This window comes from Microcaecilia unicolor, chromosome 8 (assembly GCF_901765095.1).
Source record: "Microcaecilia unicolor chromosome 8, aMicUni1.1, whole genome shotgun sequence".
In the NCBI taxonomy this organism is placed as follows: domain Eukaryota; kingdom Metazoa; phylum Chordata; class Amphibia; order Gymnophiona; family Siphonopidae; genus Microcaecilia; species Microcaecilia unicolor.
In genome coordinates, this window is record NC_044038.1 from 82,264,116 (window position 1) to 82,280,888 (window position 16,773).

The following is a 16,773-nucleotide window of genomic DNA, read 5'->3' on the forward strand; positions in this document are numbered from 1 at the left end:
CGTGAGATGTGGCTGCTTCTGCTTCCCCATGGAAATTGAGCCGCCTGGTTGGCCTTGTGGCTGAGTTGCTGCTGGGCTCAGCACCCAGCAAGGCAGTGTATGCTGCCCAAGGGGGGCCAGCTGCAAGGTAGACCCACTGACCTGGGATCCTGTGAGTCCCATCCATGTCCGCTTGGATTCTGGTTGTTTGGCCAGAGCTGAGGAGGTTGCTGTGAAGCTGAGCTGGGTGTTGTGGGCACTGGTGCCATTTGCGGCTGTTGTGGAGGGTGGTTCTAGCCTCAGTGATTTCCCTGGGAGGGTCAGGTGCCTGATAAGTGGGCAATGTGCTGGACAAGGTCTCTGTGTAATCATGCATAGATCGCCGAATCCCCCAAAGCTGCAGCCACATATTGTGCCTAGCATCTCTGTGCTCCTGCTGCATGGTACGCAGCACCTGCAGGCAGTCCTCTTGGACTTGGAGCCTCTGCTGCTGAACCTAAACCCACTCACGCAGTAGCCATAGCTTCTGGCGTTGGTAGGCAGCCAGCTGCACATTTTGGGCCTGGAGTTTGTTGGCCAGCTGCACAACCTGCCGCCTGTGGTGAGAGAGGGTCCTTTGTGGGCCAGCTGTGGCTCCTCTTCTAGCTTCTCAGCCTTTATAGGGGCATATGGCATATCCAAGTGTGGTGGTGGGGGGGAGAGTGGATTAAACCAGTAATTTGTCCTCCTCTTCCTCCCCTGCAGATGGCTCCTGGTAGGTGTCTTCAGTGAGCTCTTTTAGTGGCACAGTGCCCTGTTGTGACTCCTCTGCTGCCATGACACCCCCTCCTCCGCCTGAGGCACCTACTTTGTATGCTGGCTGCTGGTTTCAGCCTCTGCCTCCGACTCAGATTCCTCGCCTGCATAGGGAATGTATAAGAAATATGTCTGTTGCAATAGCTGTCAGTCGGTTGCAGCCTTCCTGAACCTATGACTCAATGTGCACTGGTATACCACAGATGATGATGTCTCAGTGGCGTACCTAGGGTAGTTGACACCCGGGACCGGTCATTTTTTAACACCCCCCCCCCAAAAAAAAAAAATCCAGTACTAGGCATGCCGAGAATACAAAACACTCAGGACCTATAGAGCAATTCTACCATACCATAAACAGTCATTTCTACGAGTCACACAAGGAAAAGGAAAGCATCTTAAACACTACAGTGAGCACTAGAACATCAATTCACCTATTGTAAAATGAAACCAGACAGAATAGTATAGATCACAGATCCTGCACAGTCAATGCCAACTGAAAGCCATGTCTTTTTCACAAACACAGATACACCCTAATCCACTATAGAATAAGTAATCATAAACTTTCTATTTAGACAAAAATTAAACTGAACCCCCAATGCCAGACTCTACATACAATGCAACACCACAGAAACAGAAACTGTCCCCTAGTACTGTGCAAAATATAAAGACAGCAGATGTAAATTTGAAAAAAACTAACAAGTACCAATCACCACTTTACAAATTAACAAATAGAAATAAAACAAATATAGAAAGTAAAATAATACCATTTTATTGGACTAATACATTTAGCTTTCAGAGGCCAAAACCTCCATCCTCGGGTCAGTACAGTATAGTGCTCTTGCAGTATCCTATCCTGACCTGAGGAAGGGGGTTTTGTTCTCCGAAAGTTAGTCAAAATGTATTAAAATTAGTCCAATAAAAAGATTACCTTGTTTACATGTTCTATTATAAACATTTATTAACACAGCTACAATACTACTTTATCCTAAAGCAAAAAACAAAAATATATATTTTATTTACAGTTTGTTGTCTCTGGTTTCTGCTTTCCTCATCTTCTTTTCACCGTCTTCCTTCCATCCAGCATCTGTCTTCGTTCTCTGCCATCCAGTGTCAGCCCTCTCTGCTGTTCCCTCCATCCAATGTCTGCCCTTTCTCCCTGCTCCTTCCATCCACATCTGCCCTCGATCTCTGCCCCTTCCATTCACTGTCTGCCCTTTCCCTTCCATCCACTCCACTGTCTGCCCTTTCTCTCTGCCCCTTCAATCCACCATTTGCCCTCCCTCTCCCATCCATCCAGGGTCTGCCCTCCCTCTCATTCCCCCTTCCATCTAGGATCTGTTCCCTCTCTCTCTGCCCCTTTTTCAGCCCCCAGTTCCAGCCCCCTTCTCCCCTCTGAACACCCCCACCCCAGTCCCCTTCTCCCCTCCCCTTCTCCTGTCTGAGACCCCCACCCCAGTCCCCTTCTCTCCTCCCCTTCTCCTGTCTGAGACCCCCACCCTAGTCCTCTTCTCCCCTCCCCCTCCTCTGTCTGAGACCCCCACCCCAGTCCTCTTCTCCCCTCCCCTTCTCCTGTCTGAGACCCCCACCCCAGTCCCCTTCTCCCCTCCCCCTCCCCTGTCTGAGATCCCCACCCCAGTCCCCTTCTCCCCTCCCCTTTTCCCCTCTGAACACCCCCACCCCAGTCCCTTTCGCTCCTCTCCTTCCCCACCTCAGTCCCATTCTCACTACTGTCTGAATCGGCGAAGCAGCATCGCAGGCAGCGCCTCGTCTGCCCTGCTGCTTGTAAAAAAAATAAAATCTCCTTCTCCTCGTCTTGACGTCTTGATGTCGACTCGGGCATTCCAATCAATCACTATGTCCCGCCCGCCCTCGCAGAAGTTACTTTAGAGGAGGGCGGGACATAGTGATTGATTGGAAGGCCCGAGTCGACGTCAAGATGAGGAGAAGGAGAGATTTGATTTTTTCACAAGCAGGGCAGACGAGATGCTGCCTGCGACGCTGCTTCGCCGATGTTTGTTTAAAGGAGGCGGCGGGAGCGGAGCACCCCCCACCCACTGGCACCCAGGGCGGACCGCCCCCACCGCCCCCCCCTTGGTACGCCACTGTGATGTCTGCCATTGTCATGCCACCACACGATGTATGCCTCCACATCCGACACTGCAGGAGCCAAGGGGTATGGTGCACTGTGGACCTCAGAAACCATGATATCAGACAGCCACACAGCCAGGTGCGAGCATAGTGAGAGGGCAACAGATGCCTTGAAATCAGGAATTGCCACTGGTTGGTGATGAACCGAGGGGGAAGGAGGATGGGGAAGAGGTCTCAAAAAATGACAGAAACCGCAGGAATCAAGTTGATGACCTGAGTGGTCCCAGACCTAGCTACTAACTACTACTCCATGCTGATTTGTTAGATCCTTTTTGCCTGTAGTCTGGAGTGCCTTCTGCTCCCCTCCTCCCACCTTTCTGAGAACCCTTAATACAGATGGGTTTCCTATTAGCCCCCCCCCCCCCCCCCCCACACTGTCCAAGTTTGCTGGAGAGAGTGTGAAATAGAGAGAGCTGCCAGGACATTTTTATTCCCCAAACCTTACCTGATTCCCCAGCTTGTGTGGAGGTGTCCTGGGTTCTCAGGCCATGGATGCTCTCCTTGGGAAGTAGTCTGTACACCATGTGCTCCATAGGGGTGAGGTTCACAGCCATCCAGCAGGAGTGGCAGGTTGGCTCCAGCCTTGCATTTGACAAACTTCTTCAGTTGCCTCTATTTCCTTTTAAATATTTATTTTATTGTAATGGTCATATGCAGTAAACAAGGGAAACAGGAACAATAAACAACAAGATAGCACAGTGGCAAGAAACAAGAAAATACAAAGCCAAGCCACCTATGCCCACCCCAGCTGATATGGATAAAGCAAAAAGAGAATGCAATAAGAACATCCCACATTCCACCACTGAGATTTTTGTTTTTGTAGGCCAGTCAAGCACACCTGCAAGACTTCACAAGCCTGCATCATGATGCATCCCCTGGGGGGAAAAACTTATGACTATACACATTGGGAACATAAATATTACAAAACAACAAACCTACCCCCATAGCTCGCCCAACAGGATGATGTGAGTGGCCCTCCTTGTCTTGAAAACACTTGTGTACCTGGAAGGGTATCTGTTTGTGGATGAGGATATCCACTCCTCGCTGATGTCCATTGAAGGCTGAGTAATACACCTCCTCCACTCATACCCTTCTCAGTTTTTCATGCTGCAAGCTGGTAAGGTGGGTCTCCTGTAAGAAGGCAATTGTGGTCGAAATCAAGTCATAGTGCACCACAAGGTGCCAACGTAGTCTACTACTGCCAACATGTACAAGAAAGTTAAGTCCAGCTAAAGATCTCACGACCAACTTGGGCATGATCAAGGTTGAGGAGCCCTCAACAACAAAGGATAAATGGAGCCAAGTGAGTTATGTAGGCCACCATTATGCAGGTCTTTTGAGTCCCTCTATAAAGCACTTACTACTACTACTACTATTTAGCATTTCTATAGCGCTACAAGGCGTACGCAGCACTGCACAAACAACAGTCCCTGCTCAAAGAGCTTACAATCTAATAGACAAAAAATAAAGTAAGCAAATCAAATCAATTAATATGAACGGGAAGGAAGAGAGGAGGGTAGGTGGAGGCGAGTGGTTACAAGTGGTTACGAGTCAAAAGCAATGTTAAAGAGGTGGGCTTTCAGTCTAGATTTAAAGGTGGCCAAGGATGGGGCAAGACGTAGGGGCTCAGGAAGTTTATTCCAGGCGTAGGGTGCAGCGAGACAGAAGGCGCGAAGTCTGGAGTTGGCAGTAGTGGAGAAGGGAACAGATAAGAAGGATTTATCCATGGAGCGGAGTGCACGGGAAGGGGTATAGGGAAGGACGAGTGTGGAGAGATACTGGGGAGCAGCAGAGTGAGTACATTTATAGGTTAGTAGAAGAAGTTTGAACAGGATGCGAAAACGGGTAGGGAGCCAGTGAAGCGACTTGAGGAGAGGGGTAGTATGAGTAAAGCGACCCTGGCAGAAGACGAGACGAGCAGCAAAGTTTTGAACCGACTGGAGAGGGGAGAGGTGACTAAGTGGGAGGCCAGCAAGAAGCAGATTGCAGTAGTCTAAACGAGAGGTGACAAGGGTGTGGATGAGGGTTTTGGTAGAGTGCTCGGAAAGAAAGGGGCGGATATTACAGATGTTGTAAAGAAAGAAACGACAGGTCTTGGCAATCTGCTGGATATGAGCAGAGAAGGAGAGAGAAGAGTCAAAGATGACCCCAAGGTTTTGAGCTGAGGAGACAGGGAGAATGAGAGAGCCATCAACAGAAATAGAAAATGGGGGCAGCGGGGAGGTGGGTTTGGGGGGAAAAATGAGAAGCTCGGTTTTGGTCATATTTAATTTCAGGTGGCGTTGAGACATCCAGACAGCAATGTCAGACAAGCACGCTGAAACTTTGGTTTGGATGCAAGGTGAGATATCAGGGGTAGAAAGGTAGATTTGGGAGTCATCAGCATAGAGATGGTAGGAAAAGCCATGGGATGAGATTAATGAACCAAGGGAAGAAGTGTAGATAGAAAAGAGGAGGGGACCAAGAACAGAACCCTGAGGTAAGCCGACAGGCAGAGGGATAGAAGTAGAAGTGGATCCACCAGAGTGAACACTAAAGGTGCGGAGGGAGAGGTAGGAAGAGAACCAGGAAAGGACAGAGCCCTGGAATCCAAGTGAGGACAGGGTATCGAGAAGTATGCTGTGATCGACAGTGTCAAAAGCAGCAGAAAGATCAAGAAGAATGAGGATGGAATATTGACCTCTGGATTTAGCCAGTAATAGGTCATTGGAGACTTTAGTAAGCGCAGTTTCGGTTGATTGGAGAGGGCGAAAACCAGATTGTAGTGGGTCAAGAATACCATGTGAGGAGAGAAAATCAAGGCAGCGGCAGTGAACAGCACGCTCAAGTAATTTGGAGAGAAAAGGGAGGAGGGAGATGGGTCGAGTGAAGGCTTCTTAAGGAGAGGTGTGACCACAGCATGTTTAAAGGCAGCAGGGACAGTCACAGTGGAAAGTGAGAGGTTGTGACTACTACTACTACTACTTAGCATTTCTATAGCGCTACTAGGGTTATGCAGCGCTGTACAAGTTAAAACTTGACAGATAAAAGGAATAAGAGCAGGAGAGATGGCATTAAGAAGGTGGGTGGGAATGGGATCAGAGGAACAGGTGGTACATTTTGAGGAAGAAAGGAGAAGTGTAGTTTCCTCAATAGTAACTTCAGGAAAGGAGGAGAGGGAATGAGGGGAAGGAGAGAGAGGAGAACGGACTAGTGGAGGGAGAGGTGGTGAGGTAGAGAATGCAAGGTTTATCTTTTGAACCTTGTCGTGAAAGAATTCACCAAGGGTCTGAGGAGATAATGAAGGGGGGGTTGGGGGAGGGGGCACCATGAGGAGAGAGTTCAATGTGGTGAAGAGAAGTCGAGGGTTAGAGCCAAGAGAGTTGGCCAGTTGGATATAATAATCCTGTTTGGCACATAAAAGAGCAGATTGGAAGGAGGTCAGCATGAACTTAAAGTGTAAGAAATCAGCAAGGGCCCGAGATTTCCGCCAGAGGCGTTCGGCGGAGCGGGTACAGGAACGTAGGTAGCGGATATTAGAAGTCAGCCAAGGTTGGGGTTTTGTACGCCTTTTAGGGTGGGTCATCAAAGGTGCAAGAGTGTCTAAGGCAGAGGATAGAGTATTGTTGTAAAAAGAAACAGCCTCGTTGACAGACGTGGATGGTGCCACAGTAGAGAGGAGGTTTGAAACATGGGAGGATAGAGATGAAGGGTCAATATCGTGAAGATTCCTAGATAAATTAGATAAGATAGGACGGGACTGGGAGGGAGGAGATTTAAGTGTGAAAGTTATAAGTTGGTGATCAGAGAGGGGAAGATCAGAGGCAAGGAAACTAGAGGGTGAACAGTTGGAGGAGAAGATGAGATCAAGACAGTGACCATTTTGATGAGTGGGGGAGGTCGAGCATAGTTGGAGATTAGAGGAGGACGTTAAAGCAAGTAACTTGGAAATATAAGAGTTGGAAGGATCATTAGCAGGAATATTAAAGTCACCAAGGATGAGAGAGGGGGAGGAAGGATCATGGAAGAAGGCAAGCCAGGCATCAAAGTCACTGAGAAAGGATGAAAGGGACTTATCAGGGGGACGATAAATGACCGCTATTCGAAGAAGTAGAGGAGAGAAAAGGCGGATAGAGTGGACTTCAAAGGAGGAAAAACAGTGAGATTGAGGTGGAAGAAGGGGTTGAAATCTGGAGGAGGGAGAGAGAAGTAGTCCAACACCGCCCCTGCGACCAGCAGGGCGAGGAGTATGTGAAAATAGATAACCGCCATGGCACAGGGCTGCGACTGAAGCCTCCTCCACCGATTGGGGAAGAAGCGATTTGCCATCGCACCAAATGTACAACTTTGCAGAGTAGATTAATGCAGTGCAGTGAGACGTCATAAGTTTCCTTTGTGCTGCCACCTTGATTGAGAAATCATTGAACAACAGGAGCCTCGCGTTGTCATATTCCAGCGGCCCTTCTTTCCTGTAGACCCTCCTTTCCTGTAGGCCCTCCTGCCAGTTGAAGAAATTAGCTATTGCTGGCCATAGCCTACATTCTTCCTGCGCTCTGCAGCCAATTTGGTGTATGTGCTCACAGCAAAATTGTCTACTCGAAGGGACGAGGCCCAATTTTTCCAGCAACCATTGACTGAAGATTCTATAAAGGTCTTTGTCTTAAACTTTATTTAACTTTTCTTTACTTTACTTCTTATATTCCGTATCTACCCATAGAGTTCAGTGCAGATTACAACAAGAATCAAATAGGCAGACCCTGCAAATAACAGCAATCAATTAATTCATATTGATATAAAGAAAATTAATATATACTAATTATAAAACTTCATAAAAAAAGTTTTTAGGGCTTTCCTAAAAACAAATACGGTCTGAATTTTTCTCAGTTGTGTAGGGAGAGAATTCCATAACAAAGGGGCTTGATACATAAGTCTAGCAGAATAAATGGTCTTATTTTTCAATTTGCTAGGACTGGGATAATGAAGTAGTAAATTATCTGGAAGGCCTCTGTCTTTGTTGGCCATTTGAACCCAACTGAGCAAGTATTCTGGAGTTAGTCCATAAAGAATCTTGTGGACTATGATGTAAACCTTAAATTGAATTCGAGCCTCCACTGGCAACCAGTGGAGGTCCTGCAACAGAGAAGAAACACTGTCATACTTATGAACAGAAAAGATTAATTGTGCAGCTCCGGTTTTCTTGTTCCTCAATCTGCTCCTGAAGGGCCTTAGTGGTTGCCTGAAGCACTTCCACCTGGTGAGTCAACTGGTCCTCTCTATCATCTTGCGCCGACACTCTGTGCTCCAATTCGGTAAGCTTTTGGCCCTTCGAGTCATAGCGCTCTCGCAACTTGTCCACCATGGAATGTAGTTTATTGAGTCGTTCTTCTAGGGCAGCCGCCATGGAGCGGAAAATTTCCTACACTCAATCCCCTGCCAGGATCGTGAACATGGCTGAGGGTGAGTCTGCTATTTTGGTAGGGCTGTTGCTAAGCTTGTCACAAGGCACCTTTGGAGTCTTTGGCAGCATCCTCTGTGTTGCTGGCCTGGATCGCCGCTTTTGAGCCCAAATTGATCTAGGGGTATTTAACCCCAATCAGGAGTGTAAGAAAGACATGCTCAGCCAGTGAAAAGTGCTGATAAAAGCAGATATAAGGGGAACAGTTCTGGAGCTCCTGTCTCCCATGTCATCTCAGGCTGGATCCATCACATAACTTCCCCTTCATTTCCTTTTAATGTCCTCTATATTTATTTGTTATATTTGCATCCCACATTTTCCCACCTATTTGCAGGCTCAATGTGGCTTACATAGTACCGTAAAGGTGTTCGCCAATTCCGGTATAAACAGTTACACAGTGATGTTGTGGTAGAATGAGGTTCATGTGGAACAGACATATTAGGGAATCGTATAGAGGACGAGTTACGTTATGTCCATTACGTGCTTTGGTTTCGTAGTGTTGCAGGATTCAAGCATTTAAGTTGGGTCAGTAGGGTATGCCTTTTTGAACAGGTAAGTTTTTAGTGATTTCCGGAAGTTTGGGTGGTTATATGTTGTTTTCACGGCTTTTGGTAACGCGTTCCATAGTTGTGCGCTTATGTAGGAAAAGCTGGATGCATGAGTTGATTTGTATTTGAGTCCTTTGCAGCTTGGGTAGTGGAGGTTTAGATATGTTCATGTTGATCCAGTTGTATTTCTGATTGGTAGGTTGATGAGGTCTGTCATGTATCCTGGGGCCTCGCCGTAGATAATTTTATGAACCAGGGTGCAGATTTTGAAAGCAATATGTTCTTTGATTGGGAGGCAGTGCAATTTTTCTCGGAGGGGTTTCGCATTTTTCCAAATATAAGCCTGGCTGCCATGTTTTGAGTGGTCTGAAGTTTCTTTATGTGTTGTTCTTTGAATCCCACATAAATTCCATTGCAGTAGTCTATCCTGCTTATAATCGAAATAGAAAAACGCCTATATTGTGACCCAAATCGGGAGATAGACGTTTATCTCACAAAAACGAATAAAGCGGTATAATCGAAAGCCGAATTTGGACGTTTTCAACTGTACTCCGTCGCGGATGTGGTCAAAGTTGATGGGGGCGTGTCGAAGGTGTGGTGAAGGCGGAACGGGGGCGTGGTTATCGGGCGATCAGAGATGGGCGACTTTCGCCGATAATGGAAAAAAAATATGCGTTTTTAGCGAGAATTTAGGGCACTTTTCCTGGACCCTGTTTTTCCACGAATATGGCCCCAAAAAGTGCCCTAAATGACCAGATGACCACTGGAGGGAATCGGGGATGACCTCCCCTGACTCCCCCAGTGGTCACAAACCCCCTCCCACCACAAAATATGCTGTTTCACAACTTTTTATTTTCACCCTCAAATGTCATACCCACCTCCCTGGCAGCAATATGCAGGTCACTGGAGCAGTGATTAGGGGGTGCAGTGGACTTCAGGCAGGTGGACCCAGGCCCATCCCCCCCCACCTGTTGCACTTGTGCTGGTAAATGGGAGCCCTCCAAACCGCCCCCCAAACCCACTGTACCCACATGTAGGTGCCCCCCTTCACCCCTTAGGGCTATAGTAATGGTGTAGACTTGTGGGCAGTGGGTTTTGAGGGGGATTTGGGGGGCTCAACACCCAAGGGAAGGGTGCTATGCACCTGGGAGCTGTTTTACCTTTTTTTTTTTTTTTTTGTAAAAGTGCCCCCTAGGGTGCCCGGTTGGTGTCCTGGCATGTGAGGGGGATCAGTGCACTACGAATCCTGGCCCCTCCCACGAATAAATGTCTTGGAGTTATTTGTTTTTGAGCTGGGCACTTTCGGTTTCCATTATCGCTGAAAAACAAAAACGCCCAGCTCAAAAAAAGATAAACGTCCATGTTTTTCGAAAATACGGTTCAGTCCGCCCCTTCACGGACCCGTTCTCGGAGATAAACGCCCATGGAGATAGACGTTTCCGTTCGATTATGCCCCTTCACATGGCTTAGAACCATTGATTGTATCAGGTTGCAAAATGTTTCCCTCGGGAAGAATGGTTTCACACGTTTGAGTTTCCACATTGAGTGGAACATTTTCTTTGTTGTAGATTTCACATGGCTCTCTAGTGTAAGGTTGTGGTCGATTGTAACGCCGAGGATTTTCAGGCTGTCTGAGATGGGGAGGATGGAATCTGGAGTGTTTATATTTATGGGGTTGTTCGCGTTGTATTGGGGTGAGAGGATGAGACAGTGTGTTTTTTCTGTATTGAGTTTTAGTTGAAATGCATTTGCCCATGAGTTCATGATGTTCAAGCTGAGCTTAATTTCGTTGGTGATCTCTGTCAGATCATGTTTGTAAGGAATGTATATTGTGACATCGTCTGCATAGATGAAAGTGTTAAGGCCTTGGTCGGATAAGGACTTGGCTAGTGGGGTCATCATTAGGTTGAAAAGGATCACTGATAGTGGTGATCCTTTACTCCGCAGTCTGCTTTCCACAATGATGACATGTTTGAATTTGATTTCACTTAATATGTTCTAGTGGTTAGGAAATCCTTGATCCAACTAAGTATATTTCCTCTGATCCTGAAGTAATCTAGAAGTCTTAGTAGTATATTATGGTTTACCATGTCGAATGCACTAGACAAGTCGAAATGGAGGAGAAGTATGCTTTTACCTGTTGCTGTTTCCTGTTTTAATTTGGCTAGGAGAGTAATTAGTACTGTTTCAGTGCTATGGAGTGGGCGGAATCCTGATTGTGATTCATGTAATATTGAGAATTTGTTTATTGTGAGGAGCAAAGAAACTACAAAGCCCAGAAGGCAGTGCAGCACCAGAGAAATTCGAAACTAAGAAACTACAAAGCCCAGAAGGCAGTGCAGCAACAGCAGAGGGATCAGGTGAAGGGAGAGGATTCTATGCAAGAAAGGGAGGAGCTGGGGATTGATTGGGAAATGGAATCAGATGTGGGAGGGGAGGAGCCCCTAGATCGAGAGGAAGGAGAGGAGAGAATGGAACTGGAGGAGGGGGAAGAAAGAGAGAATGAGGAGGAAATGGAAGTACTGCTGGAGGGCTCCTAAAATGAGTTATGAACTGATCATGAGAGAGTGAATGAAGATTTGGTGGATTGACCCGGTGGGTGGATGTCAGGAGGATTGGTGCTGACAAATGAGGGAGGTGGGTCATTAGGTCTAAGAGTGAGAAAGTGATTTAGACCATATTGCTGTTGAACTGAACTGTATTGAAAGCAGTGCGAAGCAGAACTGTATTGAAAGCAGTGCGAAGCAGAACTGAAGTGAAAGCAGTGCTAAGCTGAACTGTGTTGAAAAGCAGTGCCAGGCTGAACTGTGTTGAAAGCAGTGCGAAGCAGAACTGAAGTGAAAGCAGTGCTAAATCGAACTGTGTTGCAAAGCAGTGCTAAATTGAATTGTGTGGGAAAGCAGTGTTAAATTGATTTGTGTTTAGAAGTTGGACTATACCGGGTAGAGGAGAAGGTCTGGGAAGACTTAAAGAAGAATAGCGGTATTAAGGAGCTAATAAAGCACTTCTAGTGAATCTCCTGTTTTCCTGAGACACTGATTGCAGACCTTTAACCCTGGGAGTGGATGATGTGCGATGCCGAGGAGGCAGAGACTGTGAAGGAGTGGTGAGGATACAGCGAGTGATCCTGACATTATATAATCAGTAAGTTGTTTGGTTACCATGCTTTCCATCAGTTTAATTACCAGTGGGATAGATGCTACTGGGCGGTAGTTGGTGATTTTGTTTGTATTTTTCTTGGTATCTTTTGGTAGGTTGAGTAGGATGTTGCCATTTTCCTTAGGGAAGAGACCTTGTTGAAGCATGTAGTTTAGGTGGGATGTGAGGTCTGCTATGAAGCGGTCAGGGGCGGATTTTATTAGGTAGCTGGGGCAGGTATCCAATTTACAGTGGGTGTTGGAGAACCTTTTGATTGCCTGGGTAACTATTTCGGCGGTGAGGAGAGCGAAGTTTGACCAAGTTCGGTCAGCTGGGTATTCTCAATTTGAGTGGTGGAAAGCATTAAGCTTGTGGGCTATTGTCACCCATTCTTTCTGTTTGATGTAAGCACACATAGTTTGCCCCTTGGGAGCAAACAGATTGGCATGATGTGCCACTACCACCTTCACTAGGAGCTGTATCTCAGCATCTCTGAAATTGAGCTTCCTGCTAGAGGCCCTCTGTTTGGATGCCATTGCAGTGTGGGCTGTGGAGGTTTGAAAATCCAGAGATGCATGTTTTTGTAGGGCACTTTAGATGTATCAGCTATAGATACTTAGACGTTCGGGGGATAAACTTTTTTTTATAATGACTCACATATGAAAATGTTTTGGGGAAAATGACGTCTAAATAAATCAACTTCCCTTAACATTGCTAAGGGAGAGGTGGCTTATCAACAGCCAGGAATCTCAAACACCTGGAAAACTGGCTGTTATGCTCTCCATTCTGCTCCCATAGCATCAGGCAACTGAATCCTGGGAGCCATGAGCCAGTTGTAGTCCTCATTTGCCACTGTCTCCAGGTAAACAGAGACCTCAGAACCTACACTTCCCCTTCTGCTAAGGAGATGACCTGAGATCTGGTCTGCCCCATGTTTCTGCTAACCAAGGACTACTTCCTAGAGAGCTGCACCGGAGAGGGGATAGCGAGATTCCTGCAGGTACCGGAGATCCCCTCCATTCTGCGGGGATCCTGCGGGGATGGATCCAGGTCCTTGGGAATCCTGTTGGGATGGATCTAGATCCTGTGGGATCCCCATGGAAGTGCCTTCCCTCCCCCAAGCGCAGGGTGCCCTCCCAGCACATACCTCAAGGTACTCTGGTGGTCTAGTGGCTTCTTCAGGGCAGGAAAGATCCCTACTCTTTCCTGCCTGCTGCTGTGTCGCTGATCCTCTCCTGCACTAAAACAGACAATATGTTATGAGAATCAGGTGCTCAACATTCAGAGTTTCTATCTATCTATTTACTTATTTATGACATTTATATCCCATATTAAACATGAATTAAGTTGAAACCTGGGAGCATTTAAAATCTTTTTTTTTCCTGTGCCTACATCAAAAGAAAAAGATGGCATGTGGGAACTTGCTCCTTGTGTTTTGTGAATTGCAGTGGTATATTATAAAAATGCACTTGCCTTTTATCAATACTCTTTCACAGAAAGGTATTAAATAATTAGAGAAGGGCTTTCTTCATGCAGAAGTTTTGTCCAGTATCAGTCTAAATGTGCCAACATTGTCCGGTTCAGAATACTATTTGCTGCCAAGTTCATACAAAGTTAATTATGTTCAGTAGAAAATAAATCTGTTGCCTCGGGCTGCTTGCTATGTGAATATTGCATCAGGTATTTCCTATTAAGGGCATTTGTTTAAACTTTGTTTTAATTCATTTATCCAGTCCTTACATGTTCATTGTTTTGCTTTTTAATCCCAAAGGTGAATCCTAAGAGTGGTTGAACAATTGGGTATAAACTGTGTTCTTTCTGACTTTAATTGTTTTGGAATTTGGATTGCTTTGGATCCTGTGCTGATCTGTAGATCTGCTGTCTTAGTGGAGTGCAAAAGAAAATGATTTATGTTACTTTTACTAGTATTTTTACTGCTTATAGAATCTGGCTTTCTTAGGGGGGGGGGGGCAAGGTGACTGTGGCATGGCAAGGTCTTGGTGGGCCAGGAGCTGGGATGGAGGAGATTACTTGTGGTGGGGATGGGTGCAGATGGGCTAGATTCCAGCGGGAATGGGCAGGGATGGGCTAGATTTCCCCACAGGGATGAATGGGGATGGATTAGATTCCAATGGGGACGGGTTGGATTTCTGTCCTCGTGCAACACTCTACTACTTCCTTTTTGCAGGACCTGGCTTCTGGACAAGATACAGCACAGGCACTGGTCAGCAGCAATACAAATAACAGTAGTGGACTTTGCAACACACTGTTTTATCCTATTTATGTATTTATTGTTGAAACAAAAATACTGTGGGGATATGTGAAGATTGTACCCCAGTGGAACCACCTTTTGTGGCTTCCTTCATGAGAAGCTGGGTGGGAATTGGAGTCCCTAGTAATGGATCTGTGTACTATGTGGTCCTCAGGGCTGAGGTTCATAGGGTCCACATCTGCAGATTCTCTCCAGCTTTGCACTTCACATCCGCCTTCTGTTTTTTTGGCCAGTCCTCAACATCTCCATTTGTATAATAAGCTCTACTAAGCTTGGAGCATATGACCAACCATTCCCACCATTTAGGTTTACAATGCCCAATATAAGGTACTTGTATCCCTGTCCTTGTCCTCGCGTTTAGTAGACCCTGAGGCTGGGGTCCCTGTCCTAGCTTTAGAATTCCCTGAAGCTTCTGGTTGCCCTGGGATTTGTAGTATGGAGTGTTGCCACAATTTGGGTTTCTGCCAGGTACTTGTGACCTGGCTTAGCCACTGTTTGGAAAACAGGATACTGGGCTAGATGGACCACTGGTCTGACCCAGTATGGCTACTTTTATGTTCTTATGTTTTTATGACCTGCTTGGTTCCCATCTGCTATCTGTGGTGGTAGTCGCCTCTGGGGGCCTCACTGGTTCCAGTCAGGGCCGGTCTTAGGCCGAGGCAACCGAGGCGGCCGCATAGGGCCCCGCACCTCAGTCAGCCTTGACCTAGTTCTGCCCGGGGATCGCCGCCGCTCGTCCAAACTGCCCGCCCTCTTCTCTCCCCCACAATCGATCCGTTTCCTTTTTTGCTTTTAAATTTACCTCCAGTCCAGCAGCGTCAATGAAAGCGCTCCCAGTAAAAACGCTTCTCTTCGTTGTGTCCCGCCTTCTTCTGACGTCATGACATCAGAAGAAGGCGGGACACAGCGAAGAGAAGCGCTTTTACTGGGAGCGCTTTCACTGAAGCTGCTGGACTGGAGGTAAATTTAAAAGCAAAAATGGAAAGGGATCGATCGTGGGGGAGAGAAGAGGGCGGGCAGGGGAAAGAGGGACATGGATGGGATGGCAGGGCTCAGGGAGAGAGGGGAATTGCTGGATACATGGGTGAATGGAGGGGGGCAGGGGAGAGAGGAACAGATGGGAGGGCAGGGCCCAGGGAGAGGAGAAATTGCTGGAAATGGAGGGGAAGGGAGAGGGGAGAATTACTGGATGTGGATGGAGGAGGGAAGGGCAGAGAGGGCCAAGGATGGACTTGGATGGGATGGCAGGACCCAGGGAGAGGAGAAATTGCTGGAAATGGAGGGGAGGGGAGAGAGGAGAATTGCTGGATGTGGATGGAAGAGGGAAGGGCAGAGAGGGCCAAGGATGGACTTGGATGGGATGGCAGGGCCCATGGAGAGGAGAAATTGCTGGAAATGGAGGGGAGGGGAGAGAGGAGAATTGCTGGATGTGGATGGAGGAGGGAAGGGCAGAGAGGGCCAAGGATGGACTTGGATGGGATGGCAGTGCTCAGGGAGAGGAGAAATTGCTGGAAATGGAGGGGAGGGGAGAGGGGAGAATTGCTGGATGTGGATGGAGGGCAAATTGTTGAATTTAAGGGCTGGATCGGAACACTTTGAAGGCAGATGCTGAAACTGGAGAAAGGATAGGGACAGGGGGCTACAGATGGTAGACAGAACACATAAGGACACAGGAGGATGGTGGACATGGTGAGAGAAAAAATATCAAACGGAAAGAAGACACTGCATAAAACAGAAGACACGGACCAAAGCGAATAGAAAAACTAAATGATCAGATAACAAAGGTAGAAAAAAAGTATTTTATTCAGAATTTATTAATTGGAATATGTCAGCTTTTAGAAATGTGCATCTGTGATATTTTGCATGTAAGTTTCAATTTTTCTAGTATTGCTGCATGCTGAGTCTGACTTCTTGAGGTAACTTTCCATTCAGTATTTTGCCTTCATATTTGTTGTGTCATGTGTTTTTCATGTGTGATCAAGGTACAGTATCCTGCTAGTTTGTAGTATTTGCAGCCCTTTTTTTTTTCACAAGGTAGTGTATTGGTGTTTTAGAGCCTGGTGTAATTACAGTTCTGCCTTTCCATACATAAGGTTGTAGCTCGTCCTGTCCTTGGAATTAGTGCTGTTATGGTTTGGTAAGGTTCTGACTCTGTTTTTGCACAAGTTTGTGTATAGTGTTTTGCAGTGGAGAGATTGTGTGTCCGCACCTCTGACCCCCCGGGGTTATGAGAATTGGAACTACTAATTGTGGACTTGAACTGAATAATTTCTTGGGATGGGGGGTTTCATGATAGCATTGTGCTTATTATTTCAATCAGTTTTTCTGTACAAGTTTAGCTTCATTTGTCTTTATTTGAAATTTCATAAATAGAAAATTTTCTAAAAATTGAATAATCTTATCAATGGGTGGGGCGGGGGCGGGGCTAGGATAGGGGCGGGGCTAGGATGGGGCCCCAC

The 16,773-nt window shown here is 46.8% G+C and overlaps 1 protein-coding gene across 1 annotated transcript in view; it reads left to right on the top strand.

Annotated features, from left to right (window-relative positions):
* LOC115475504 (sialic acid-binding Ig-like lectin 13) overlaps window positions 1–16,773 on the top strand; it is a 119,000-nt gene that overhangs the window by 8,026 nt on the left and 94,201 nt on the right. The gene's annotated exons all lie outside the window — the stretch shown is intronic.